Here is a 14,014-nt window from a genome sequence, read left to right as displayed (position 1 = left end):
GGTTAGTGGAAAGAACAAATGAAACAGTAAAAAACATACTAAGAAAATGTATGGAACATACAGGAAAGACATGGCGAGAGTGCATATATATGGTAAAAATGTATATTCAAAGGATTGATTCAAAGGATGGAGAAGCTAGAGCGGAGAACTGAGGAAGCGGAGACCAGGGTATGCCAGGTGGAAGACACAAGCCAGCGCCATGAGAGGATGCTGAGGCACCTGTTGAAACGGGAGGCGGCCCTGACGAACATGTGCGACGATCTACAGAATCGGATGCGCCGCAACAATCTGAGAATTTATCAAGTCCCCGAGGAAAGTGAGAAAGGTGACATGATTGGTTTTGTGAGGAACTTAATTGAGACGGCGCTACAACTCCCGCCCGAGCTAAATGTAAAAATCGAGAGGGCACACAGATCACTGGGGCTAAAGCCTGCGAGTTCAGCGCCTCCGCGCTCCATTATCGTGAGGTTTCTGGATTATACAGAAAAAGGAAGCAGTGCTGCGACAAGCATGGGCCCAAAAACCAGTGAAGTTCCAAAAGGGAGTGATTTACTTAAACCAGGATTACTCTCCAGAAATACAGAGGAAGAGAACGCGGGTCCGAGGAGTGATCAAGCAGCTGAAGGAGAAGGAGATCCGGGCAATGTGCCGCTATCCGGCGCAGCTGAGAATCAACTTGGAGTCGGGAGCTAAAACATTTCCTCCGCTGGTGGATGCTGTGCCAACGTTGAAGAAGCTCGGCATCGAGTTGCAGGTTCGCAAGAGAGAGAGACTGGAATGGGAACTCTCAAAAGATACATGATACATACAAGACAGGATGGTGGGAAGAGAGAAAGAAAGGACACATCACTGTCCGCCGCAGACCTGCGGGCTGTTTTGCTGGACTAAAATGATGAGGAGTACTGTGCCCGGGTAATGTTAAAATAATTAGATAACGTTATTACTGTCAATCTTAAAGTTCTATGTGTATTACTGTTCATAGTTTAAACAGCCAAATATGCTGAAGTTAAGTGAATCATATTGTAAAGTTATTGAGAGGAGAGGAGAGTTAACTCTGCTATTATTTTCAATTAATATTTTTTTACGATGAGACCCGTGTTGGGATCACCGCCTCACCAAAGGTTTTGTTTTTTTCTTTGGTCTGTGGTTTGGACAGCACTCAGTGCACTTTGCCCAGAGAGAATCTTAAATCACAACCCTCTGCCTGCATTACAACAGGAGCTGGACAGATATCTGTACTCAGCTGGACTATTGGAAGTCACATATGTTTACGTTATTTTTTCTGTTTTGTGTTTTAAGAGTTCTTATTTCCTTGACATGTCGGTTAGGTCGGCACAAGTGATTTTTGGTACTACTAGGGCAAGGATAGTTACTTTATGCAAAGGTGAATCTGGGGAGAGTAAAATGAAAATAGGAAATACTGATTTATGTCAGAGGTAGGGATTATCAGCTATAATGTCAAAGGACTAAATAATCCTATAAAAAGAAAGAAAATGCTGACTCAGTTGAAGAAATTTAATTGCTCAATAGCGTTACTACAGGAAACACACTTAAATGAGGTAGAACATAAGAAATTGAGGAGAGACTGGGTTGCACAGGTATTTTATGCTTTTTGTTCAAACAGCAGAAAGAGGGGAGTAGCAACTTTGATTAGTCATTCAATTAGTTTTGCAATTCAGAGAGAAGTGAAGGATAAAGCGGGGAGATATATACTTATTATGGGAACCTTGAGTGGAGTAGAGCTAACTATCATGAATATCTATGCCCCCAACGAAGATGACCCCAATTTCTTCAAAGAAGTGGCAACTGTAATGGCAAGAGAAGCCAGAGGTACTATAATTTTAGGAGGAGATTTCAATTGTGTTTTAAATGTAAAATTGGATAAAACTCCTTCTGATTATGGGCCCATTAGCAGGAAATCCAGGGCAGCAAAACATATGTTGGAAGAATTAGGACTTGTGGATGTTTGGAGGGCTAAGAACCCGACCACGAGAGATTTCACCTTTCTGTCCATGGTACATGGGTCATATTCAAGAATTGATTTGATTTGCATTTCAAAACAAAGCTTATATAAAGTCAGAGAATGTGTTATTGAACCTGGTACCCTATCTGATCATGGTCCTGTATATATGAAATTAAATTTAGGCTTTGGTTGGCACTTCAAATACTGGAGACTAAATATTTCATTGTTGACAGATTCAAGTATAAAGGAAAACATAAAAAAAGCAATTGATGAGTACTTCAAAATTAATGATAATGGATCAGTATCCCCCTCGACTCTTTGGGAGGGGGCAAAGGTGGTGCTGAGAGGGAAATGTATTGAAATTGCGATTAGATTAAACCGACAGAGAATGGAAAAGGAAAAACAGCTGGAAAGTGACATAAAAAGACTAGTACATGAACACAAAATGACAAGGGACAAAAATGTCTTTAAACAAATACAAGAAAGTAAAACCTCCTTGGATGAACTTCTCACACAAAAAGCAGAGGGAGTACTTTGATACACAAGCCAAAGGTACTATGAAAAGGGAAATAGGGCAAGCCGGCTACTTGCCTTTCAACTGAGGAAACAACAATCAAGCCGTATTGACCCTAAGATAAAACACCCCTCCTCTCTGACCGAGGTCTCCCACCCAGAGGAGATAGCTGAGGCATTCCAAACTTACTATAAAAACCTTTATGATACATCAGGAGAAACACAAGACAAAAGGAAATTAGAAGATATATTCAAAAATCTTGATTTAAGAAAACTCTCTGCATCTGAGGCGGACGAATCAATAGCTCCTATCTGAGAAAACCCACCTATCTGACCCACCTAAGACCTGGTCTGAGGCAGTAATAGCGGTTATACACAAAGAGGGGAAAGATCCATTAGATTGTGGTGCCTATAGGCCAATCAGTTTGTTGGGGAATGACGTAAAGATTATTAGTGCCATATTAGCAAATAGAATGCAGAAGTATTTAGGTAAATTGATTAATCCAGACCAGACTGGTTTCATACCAGGTCGACAAGGAGCAAATATTAGAAGAGCATTAAATGTACAATCAGTGGCAAGACATTCAGTTCACCCGTCAATGCTTCTCAGTCTAGATGCTGAGAAGGCGTTCGACAGAGTGGACTGGACATATCTGAAATTTACTATGGAACAAATGGGATTTAATATGACATTTATAAATGGATTGAAGCACTGAATAAAGACCCAATATCAAGGATCAGGGTGAATGGGTACCGCTCCCAATTTTTTCACCTTAAAAAAGGAGTCAGGCAGGGGAACCCAATCTCGCCTATTTTTTCGCATTGTGTATCGAACCGCTTGCTGAATTGATAAGGACAAACGATCAGATCGAGGGAATAGTAGATGAAGAAGGGGAGATGCACAAAATTTCGTTGTTCGCGGATGACGTTCTTTTGTTTATAAGAAACCCTCAGTCATCTATACCGGCCCTTATGCAATGCCTGAGGGACTATGGGGAGGTGTCAGGGTACAAGGTGAATGAGGGGAAATCAGAAGCAATGATGATAACAGGATGCTGGCCGACATGCTTGGACGGACAGGTGAAATTCAAGTGGTCAAAAGGGGGCTTTAGATACCTGGGAATCATTCTCACACACGACACAAGTCAGCTATATAAGGCAAATTATGGCAAACTAATTTCTCAGATCAAAAATGACATGGAAAGATGGGAGGTGCTTCCTTTGTCCTTAGTTGGGAGGATAGAAAGTATCAGGATGAATGTCCTACCTAGAATGCTGTTTCTGTTCAATGCTCTGCCTATCACTGTTCCTGTATCTACCTTTACATTACTGGATAAGCTCATTTCCAAATATATATGGCAGAACAAGAGGCCCAGAGTGAGATTGAAAATACTCTGTGCACCCAGAGATAAGGGCGGATTGGCCTTGCCACACTTAAGAAGTTACTACCTGGCAGCACAACTTGGAAAAATGGTCTCATGGATAAAACTAGATATGGACACAAGATGGGTGCATATAGAGCAAGGTTCAGTTAAAAATGTTTCGCTTTCAACTCTCCCCTTTCTAAATTCAAAAGCAAGACGTGGACTTAAGATACAAAATGAATATGTCAACCATACACTTAAGGTTTGGGAAAAGACAAGACGATTCCTGAATCTACCTCTAGCTCTATCGAGGGCAGCAAAAATAACAGCAGCAGGTGACTTTCTGCCAGCAAAGATGGACGGTGGTTTCATTAGATGGGCAGGGAAAGGTTTAATCACAATAAATCAGTTATTTGAAGGAAGAACTCTGAGGGCTTTTTCACAACTTCAGGCAAAATACGACATTGATTCTAAGGATTTATTTTGATATTTTCAAATTCGACATTATTTGATGACACACAAAGAATGGGACAATATTAAAGAAGCTTCAACTAATTTTGAACAATATTGGACTGAGATAGTTGAGAACAAAATGAACATTAAAAATACAATATCAGATATATATGGCAGGATACATATGGACACTTCAGTAGACACACTGGATGTGAAAGCTAAGTGGGAACTGCAATCTAATGCCATGATTGCTGATGGAGAACGGGAGAGTTCTTGGTTGCCCTGGCAACAATGTTTAAGCAGCCCAACATGGAGGGAGTTCAGCTGGAAGTTAAGAATAAGGTATTTTAAATGTCCCTTGATAATAGCTTCGTATGATAATAACTGTTCTCCCCTGTGTTGGAGGGGCTGTGGCATAACGGGGGACTTTTCCCACATTTTTTGGGACTGCCCTAAACTGATGAAATTCTGGGAAGAGGTAAAAAAACAAATAAGTGAGATTTTAAAATTAAACAGACCAATTGATCCACAGCAATTTATTATGGGTACAGCATCAACAAGCGGCCTAAGGAAAAAACAGGTGTTTACGCTTAGAGTTCTTCTATTAATTGCACATAAAATGATCACAGTAAACTGGCTCAAACCCCACCCACCTTCCCTGGACCAGTGGCGTCAGAGACTTAAGGATGTAAACTGCATGGAACGCATAACAGAAAAATCTTACGACTTCAGACAGACCTATATCTTGACAAATGGGCACCCATTAAAAAATATTTGGAGAGTTGAAGATATTATCTCTATTTGACTGAGTTAGATGTTTTTTTTTTGTTTGTTTGTTTGTTTTTGTGTTTTTTTTTTTTTGTTTTTTTTTAATTTTATTTTTCGCGCACTAGTGAGGAAATAAGTGACCTATAAAGAATATAGTATAATGTGTATCTTGTTATGAGGTTTTGTAAGAATGTGTGCGACTCTGCTGAGGAACCTGTTCTAATAAATGTTCAAAAAAAAAAAAGAAAGTCAGAGTTCTTGATCCGTAAGCAATCACAACCAGCTTTCCACCCTGTCGCTGTTATAGCACAGCCCGAAATCTCTCCTGCGTAGCATCACAGTGTACCGTGAAGGGCTGTTCAAAAACTGGATATCCCAGAACTGGCGGCTGAGTGAGGAAGTCAATCAAATGACAAAGCTCCTCCGCTCCTGGTCCTGGTGCTCACGATCCGGGGGACTTAGGCGAGTCGCGGCCCGGGCTTCTGCTCTCCACCGCTCCTCCACTACCGGCCCTGGTACTCCTAATCTGGGGTACTTCGGCGAATCACGGGCCAAGTTTCTGCTCTCCTCCTCTCCTCCGCTCCGTGTCCTGGTACTCGCGATAAAGGGGACTTATGCGAATAGCAGGCCGGGCTTCTGCTCTCGTCCGCTCTTCCACTCCAGGTCCTGGTACTTCCGATTCGCCGGACTCAGGCAAATCGTGGGCTGGGCTTCTGCTCTCCTCCGCTCCTCCACTCCTCCGCCCCGGGCCCTGGTACTTGCAATCAAGGGAAATTAGGCGAATCGCGGGCCAGGCTTCTGCTCTCTTCTGCTCCTCCGCTGCGGGGCCTGGTACTCGCGATCCTTCGGATTAAGGCGAATCACGGGCCGGGCTTCTGCTCTCCACCGCTCCTCCACTCCCGGCCCTGGTACTCCCGATCTGGGGGACTTAGGTGAATCACGGGCCGGGTTTCTGCTCTCTTCCGCTCCTCCGCTCCGGGTCCTGGTACTCCAAATCCGTGGGACTTAGGCAAATCGTGGGCCGGGCTTCTGCTCTCCACCGCTCCTCCACTACAGGTCCTGGTACTCCAGATCCGCCGCAATCAGGCGAATCGCGGGCCTGGCTTCTGCTCTCCTCTGCTCCTCCAGTCCTCCGCCCCGGGCCCTGGCACTCGCGATCAAGGGGACTAAGGCGAATCACGGGCCGAGCTTCAGCTCTCCTCCGCTCCTCCACTCATGGTCCTGGGACTCCCAATCCGCCAGACTCAGGCGAATCGCGGGCAATGCTTCTGCTCTCTTCCGCTCCTCCGCCCCGGGCCCTGAAACTCGCGAAAAGGGGACTTAGGCGAATCGCGGAATGTGTTTCTGCTCTCCTCCACTCCTGGTCCTGGTACTCCCAATCCGGGGGACTCAGGTGAATCGCGAGCCATGCATCTGCTCTCCTCTGCTCCTCCAGTCCTCCACCCTGGGGCCTGGTACTCCTGATCCAGGGGACTTGGGCGAATCGCGGGCGAGGCTTCTGCTCCTCGCTGCGGGGCCTGGTACTCCTGATCTTTTCATTGCGCCACAGGCTTGTCACTGACCCTCTGACTTGCACGTGCGCTAGACTCCTTGGTCCGTGTTTCGAGACGGGTCACGTGGGTAGCCGACATTGCTGCTGACCCCTGGCGCCTCAGGGAAGACGTGGGCCACTCCCTGCCTTTGACGGCATGGCGTAGTAAGGATAGTCCACCCCGGGAGCGAGGTGCAGGCGGTAGCTGTAAAGCCCCCTGGGCCACATGCCACCTTCGTCCCAAGCCTTTCTAAGCCGACCCACAGACGGTCATGGCGCACCAGCCTTGGAGGAAACGCACTCAGTGGGCCGGCACCACCCAGGCAGAGATCCCATGAGGGGATCCAAGTTGCTGACCCTGGCCCACCAAGTTGAATCCCCCAGGTGGACTGCGCCGACCCTACCCGTTTCACACCCTCTTGAACTCTCTCTTCAAAGTTCTTTTCAACTATCCCTTAAGGTACTTGTCAACTATTGGTCTCATGCCGGTATTAAGCCTCAGATGGAGTTTGCCACCCGCTTTGGGATGCATTCCAGAGCAACGCAACTCCAAGAAGACCGCACCCCGGCGCAACAGGAGCCCTTACCGGCCTCATACCGTCCACGGGCTGAGCCTCAATCAGAAGGACTCAGGCCACCGAGCCACACCGGGCGAGCAGACTTCGATACACTACATGTCATGCACCAGCCTGTCCAGCAGGGATTTTGGCACAGGGCTCTGCCCTCCTTGCTGCTACTGAGGGAACCCTGGTTAGTTTCTTTTCCTCCGTTTAATGCTTAAATTTAGTGGGTCGTCTCATCCGAGGTCATATTCGACAGGGCCACGCATACGTCAGGAGGGGAGATATCATAAGTTCAATCCCGACATCCAACTATGAGCTTTTTAACTGCAGCAACTAAGATACACTATTGGAGCTGGAATTACCACAGCTGCTGGCACCAGACTTGCCCTCCAATCGTTCCTTGCCAAAGGATTTAAAGTGTACTCTTTCCAATTACAGGGCCTCAAGAGTCCTGTATTGTTATTTTGCATCACTAACTCCCCGGGTCAGGAGTAGGTAACACCTGCTGCCTTCCTTGGATGTGGTAGCCGTTTCTCAGGCTCCCTCTCCAGAATAAAACCCTGATTCACCGTTACCCATGGTTGGCACAAAGTACCATTGAAAGGTGATAGGGCAGACATTCAAATGAGACAAACACCATGGAGGGCCAGCAATGCTCAAGGTCATCTAGAGTCAGGGGACCCCACAAACAGGGAACACCCCATGTGGGCAAGCTTCAAGGGAGAAAATCAAACCACCCTAGCAGACGGTCAATTCAACACCATTACGCAGGAGGTCCCCTCGAAAACCGGGTAAAGTCCCTTGCAGCGCGGACAAGGGCAAAGCCTGTAGCCTTTACTGTGGGCTTTACCTTCTCTCCCATTAGGAGTACATTGAGAAACCTCAAAAATAACCGAAGAAAGCTTCTTGGACAATTGCTGTCACCCTCACACCGTCTTAAAACAAGACTGAATTGCTTTCAACTTGGATTTTAGGCTGGGGAAGTACGTCGTTGCTGTGCTGGGGAGGGAGGGGGTGGTTGTCAAACCCCCCCATCCACACACACATGCAATACGCCTCGAAACGCATCGCTCGCACCAACGCGGGGAATCCTTTACCCTACTCCCACGACAACGGCGAGAATCGCGTCCCATCGGCCGCCGTGAGGAAGAAGAGGGGGGCGTTAAGGGGGGAGGGGGCGAGAGAGACAAGGAAGTTCTCTCAGCCTCTCATTTTTTTTTTTTTTTTATTGAAGATAAATAGTACACGCAATTATACAAATGTACACATAAACATGGCAAGGTAGAACTGAATGTCAATGAAACAACCAGGGATGAGGAAGCAAAGGACATAAGGACATTCGTTCTGGATGTAATCAGAAGTTAATAGTGTTCACGGTTTGTGAGAAATTTATAATGCTAGACAAAAAAAAAAGAAATTAAAAGGAAATAATTGAATAAAATATAGACAAATAAGATTAAAACGAAAAAAAAAAAAAAAAAATTGCAAGGGGAATATAACATGTCATTAAGTTGGCGGTTCACAAGGAATCTCAGCCATCAAACTGTATATGTTTTGGTTTTTGGATTTTTCCATAAGTTTTAAGACTTTTTTTTATATAATTCAAAATCGTTTTTGAAGAAATCAAAATTTGGGGAACATTTTTGCATTCTGTTTTTGTGAATGATGAACTTGGACAGGCCTAAAATAACATTGACACAGAGTTCATCTCTTTTGTTGCTTAAAAGTAGTCCAAATGTTATATCATCTCTTGAGAAGGAAAGTGGTGACGATGGAAAATGATCTTTAACCCATTTTTGAGTTTTAGCCCAAAAGCCCTGTACTTTTTCGCATAAGAAAAATATATGGTCAGTGGTGTCAGTGTCAGGGTATCACACCTGATCCCCATTGTAATCGGCGCCAGCTGCAGCAGATGCCGCTAATCAAGATCTCTATAAAGGGCAGCGGCACGCTCTGCCTGGCGCCGGGGGATTGTGGCCCTCACAGACCACTGTGAAGCCCTTGCCACGACCGGACCCCACCCTTGCCACGACCGGACCCCACCCTTGCCATTGTGGCCCTCACAGACCACTGTGAAGCCCTGCCACGACCAGGACCCCATCCCTTGCCACGACCAGACCCCAGGTGTAACCTCTGTCCCGTCCCTCGTTACGACCGGACCAAGTCGGCCGGTGTAACCTCTGTCCCCTCCCTCGTTACGACCGGACCAAGTGTGTCTGGGTGTCTGCCTCCTGTCTGCATACCTGCCCCGGTGAGCCCCTGCGTCCCATCTGCACACCCGTCCAGTCTGCATCCCGTCCAGTCTGCAACTCGTCCCATCTGCAACCCGTACTGGTGAGGCCCAGCCTCTGCAGTCCCGTCTGCAACCCGTCCCGTCTGCAACCCGTACTGGTGAGACCCAGCCTCTGCAGTCCCATCTGGACACCCGTCCAGTCTGCAGCCCGGTCTGCAACCAGCCCCATCTGCAACCCGTTCTGGCGAGACCCTGCATCCCATCCCGTCTGCATCCCGTTCTGCCATTTCAACCCCCATAAAAGCGCTTTCAACCCATCTCTGCCCCGAAGCGTGGTTCCCTGCCCGAGTCCGCCCCAGTGGTTCATGACAGAATCCCCCGGCCAACATGGACTCGGGGAACCACACCCACCCACCCAGGCCGGCTCCGTGGGGCACCAGGAGGCGCCCATTGAGGGGGGGGTATTGTCAGGGTTCACACCTGATCCCCATTGTAATCCGCACCAGCTGCAGCAGATGCCGCTAATCAAGATCCCTATAAAGGGCAGCAGCACGCTCTGCCTGGCGCTGGGGGATTGTGGCTGTCACAGACCACTGTGAAGCCCTTGCCACGACCAGGACCCCATCCCTTGCCACGACCAGGACCCCATCCCTTGCCACGACCAGGACCCCATCCTTGCTAAGACCGGACCCCAGGTGTAACCTCTGTCCCATCCCTCGTTACGACCGGACCAAGTCGGCCGGTGTAACCTCTGTCCCCTCCCGTGTCCCGTCTGCAACCCGTACTGGTGAGGCCCAGCCTCTGCAGTCCCGTCTGCACACCCGTCCCGTCTGCACACCCGTCCCGTCTGCACACCCGTCCCGTCTGCACACCCGTCCCGTCTGCACACCCGTCCAGTCTGCAACTCGTCCTGTCTGCAACCCGCACTGGTGAGACCCAGCCTCTGCAGTCCCGTCTGCATCCCGTACTGGTGAGACCCAGCCTCTGCAGTCCCGTCTGCATCCCGTACTGGTGAGACCCAGCCTCTGCAGTCCCGTCTGCATCCCGTACTGGTGAGACCCAGCCTCTGCAGTCCCGTCTGCAACCCGTCCCGTCTGCAACCCGCACTGGTGAGACCCAGCCTCTGCAGTCCCGTCTGCAACCCGTCCCGTCTGCACACCCGTCCAGTCCGCAGCCCCATCTGCAACCCGTCCTGGCGAGACCCTGCATCCCGTCCCGTCTGCAACCCATCCCGTCTGCATCCCGTTCCGCCATTTCAACCCCAATAAAAGCGCTTTCAACCCATCTCTGCCCTGACGCGTGGTTCCCTGCCCGAGTCCGCCCCAGCGGTTCGTGACAGTCAGTGTTATCTTCACAAAATGTACAAATATTATCTTCAAAATTAAAGAGTACCCTCAATAATTCCTTAGATGGGTAGATGTCACTCATAATTTTGAAGTGGGTCCCTTTTACCCTGGGGGGGGTATGGGTAGAGTCAGATACATAGTTCGCAGCGTGGCAATCGATTCCTTATCAAATTTATTTAAAACATTATTTTTGTTTTGATGTCCAGGGGTGAAACATTTCCTAATAAAGGAGTTGCTGCACTTTCTGTCCAGAATTGAGATTCCCTGGAGTTATAGTTGGGGTAACTGTGGTTATATGGTTTGGTATGCATTATATTTTTGGTCAGGAATACAAATTGTCGAGGTAGTGCGTTTCGTAACTTTATGAACTCTAATATGGGAGGGTTAAATCTGGATTTAGTACAGAATTGTTCATAGTCTAGAAGACTGCCATTGTCATCCATCAAGTCAATTATTGACCATATACTTTTCTCAAACCATTCCTTGTAAAATAGATTTGTTGTGATGCAGTACATGTCTATTGTTCCAAATTATTGTACTGTGTGGTGAGAAATTGTGTGTGTATATATATCATTTTCCAGTGTAATAAAATTTGTATATGGAACTCTGATATCAACAAGATTCCTGTCAAATTTTCAAAGTCAGAGATGAGCAGAAGACTTAGGCCACCGACTTTGTTGAATAAGTAGTTTGGAATACAATGCCAGAAAGAATGATGATGTTTGATCCAGGATTTCAACCAGTTCACCTTCAATGTCCCATCCAGGCAGTCAAAATCTATCACTTTCAGCTCTCCTTCACTTGTTTCTTTCACCAAATGTGATTTTTTTTTTAGATTGTGTGGTCTGTTCCTCCAGATAAAGTTGACATTTATTTGGTTAATAGATTTTATGAGTTGATTTGGAGCAGCATTGGAATGCAGCCTCAGTGCGGCACTGGCCCGTGTCTCTCCAAGCCTGCCTTCGGGGGGGCCTGGAGCAGTGTCTCCCTGAGCTGGTCCCAAGCATAAATGCAGAGGGTTGCGTCAGGAAGGGCATCCGGCGTTAAAGTTTTGCCTAAACCAAACATGCGAGTCAACCAAAACTATACCATACCGGATCGGTCGCGGACCGGGTTAACAACGACCGCCATTGGTACTGATGACCTACAGGGTACTAATGGAAATTGGGCTACTGTGGGTTGAAGAACAAGAACAAGAAGAAGAGGAGTGCGTGTTCGGAAGCAGAGAGAGAGGAGGAAAGGAAAGAGCGTGGGACTAGAGTAGAGTAGGGACTTTGAATATTGGGACTATGACAGGAAAAGGTAGAGAGTTGGTCGACATGATGCAGAGAAGGAGGGTGGATATGCTGTGTGTCCAGGAGACCAGGTGGAAAGGTAGTAAGGCTAGAAGCTTAGGAGCAGGCTTTAAGTTGTACTATTATGGTACTGACAAGAAGAGAAATGGAGTAGGAGTTATCTTGAAGTTTGTAAGGAACGTCCAAGAGGTGAAAATAATGTCAGACAGACTTGTGAGTCTGAAATTGGAAATTGCAGGTGTGATGCTCAATGTTGTTAGTGGCTATGCCCCGCAGGTGGGATGTGAATCTGAAGAGAAGGAGAAGTTCTGGAATGAGTTGGATGAAGTGATGCAGAATATTCCCAGAAATGAGAGAGTGGTAATTGGTGCAGACGTCAACGGACATGTTGGTGAAGGCAATAGAGGGGATGAAGAAGTGATGGGCAGATTAGGTATCTAGGATAGGAATGCAGAGGGACAGATGGTAGTAGATTTTGCAAAAAGGATGGGAATGGCTGTAATGAACACCTTTTTCCAGAAAAAAAGGAACATAGGGTAACTTATAAGAGCGGAGGTAGGAGCACGCAGCTAGACTACATCTTGTATAGACGAGGTAACGTGAAAGAGATCAGTGACTGCAAAGCAGTTGTAGGTGAGAGTGTTGCCAGACAGCATAGGATGGTGATTTGTAGGATGACTCCTAGTGTCAAGGAAGATGAAGAGAACAAAGGCAGAGTGGAGGACAAAGTGGTGGGAGCTGAAAAGGGACGAGTGTTGCATGGTTTTCAGGGAGGAGTTGAGAAAGGTTCTGGGTAGTCACGGTGAGCTTCCAGATGATTGGGCAACTACAGTTAGTGTTATCAGGGAGACAGATAGGAGAGTACTTGGTGTGTCATCTGGAAGAAAAGTAGATAAGGAGACTTGGTGGTGGAATGAGGAAGTGCAGGAGTATACACAAAGAAAACGGTTAGCGAAGAAGAAGTGGGATACTGAGAGGACTGAAGAGAACAAACAAGAGTTCAGGGAGATGCGGCGAAAGGTAAAGATAGAGGTAGCAAAGGCAAAACAAAGGGCGTACGATGACTTGTATGCTCGGTTGGACAGTAAGGAGGGTGAGAATGATCTATACAGGTTGGCGAAACAGAGAGATAAAGATGGAAAGGATGTACAACAGGTCCGGGTGATTAAGGACAGAGAGGGAAATGTATTGAGAGATGCTAGAAGAGTGATGGGAAGATGGAAAGAGTACTTTGAAGAGCTGATCAATGGGGAAAATGAAAGAGAGGCAAGGGTAGAAGAGGGAACTATTGTAGGCCCCAAAGTAGCACAAATTACTAAAAGTGAAGTGAGGAAGGCGTTGAAGAGGATGAAGAGTGGAAAAGTTGTTGGTCCTGATGATACACCCGTGGAGGTGTGGAAGGGTCTAGGAGAGGCAGCGGTAGATTTTCTGACTAGATTATTCAACTGGATCTTAGAGGGTGAGAAGATGCCTGAAGAATGGAGACAAAGTGTGATGGTGCTGAAGTGGTCCTGAGAACCAAATACTACAAAGGTGTCCTCCTTGTGAAGCTGAAACTTGGGAGTTTTTTCTTCTATGCAAGTAATCATTGAGTGGAAAAGTCTGTGATGGTTGAACATCGCTGCTGAAGCAAAGGATGCAAGGTGTGTGCGATGAGTAGACCGGATCTGTCCGTATGACACAGCAGAATGTAGCATTAGAAGGACTCGGGCTCCTCCAGGATTTGAACCCGGGACCTCTCGCACCCAAAGCGAGAATCATACCCCTAGACCAACGAGCCACAAAAGCTTGCTGAGTTAAGTCACGACCAATCAAATTTGATTATTCGTATAGCACCAAATGCCAACACAGCGTTTCCATGATGCTGTACAAATATAGAGCAGGACTGAACCACACTCTTTGGAAAGACTTACAGAATACCCACATTCCCCCATAAACAAGCACTTGGAGACGCTTTGAGGAAACACTGCCCTTTACCAGCTCGA

At 47.0% G+C, this 14,014-nt stretch overlaps 1 non-coding gene across 1 annotated transcript; it reads right to left on the bottom strand.

Moving 5' to 3' along the window:
• Positions 1-13,737: 13,737 nt before the first annotated feature.
• On the bottom strand, positions 13,738-13,809 carry trnap-ugg (transfer RNA proline (anticodon UGG)). Its single transcript has one exon. It is a non-coding gene; the product is annotated as a tRNA-Pro (tRNA).
• Positions 13,810-14,014: the final 205 nt, after the last annotated feature.

The sequence above is a fragment of the Fistularia commersonii genome, chromosome 24 (genome assembly GCF_037954325.1).
Source record: "Fistularia commersonii isolate RoL2024-O1a breed Wild chromosome 24, RoL_Fcom_v1.0, whole genome shotgun sequence".
Classification (NCBI taxonomy): Eukaryota; Metazoa; Chordata; class Actinopteri; order Syngnathiformes; family Fistulariidae; genus Fistularia; species Fistularia commersonii.
This window is presented reverse-complemented; position numbering and strand designations above follow the sequence as displayed.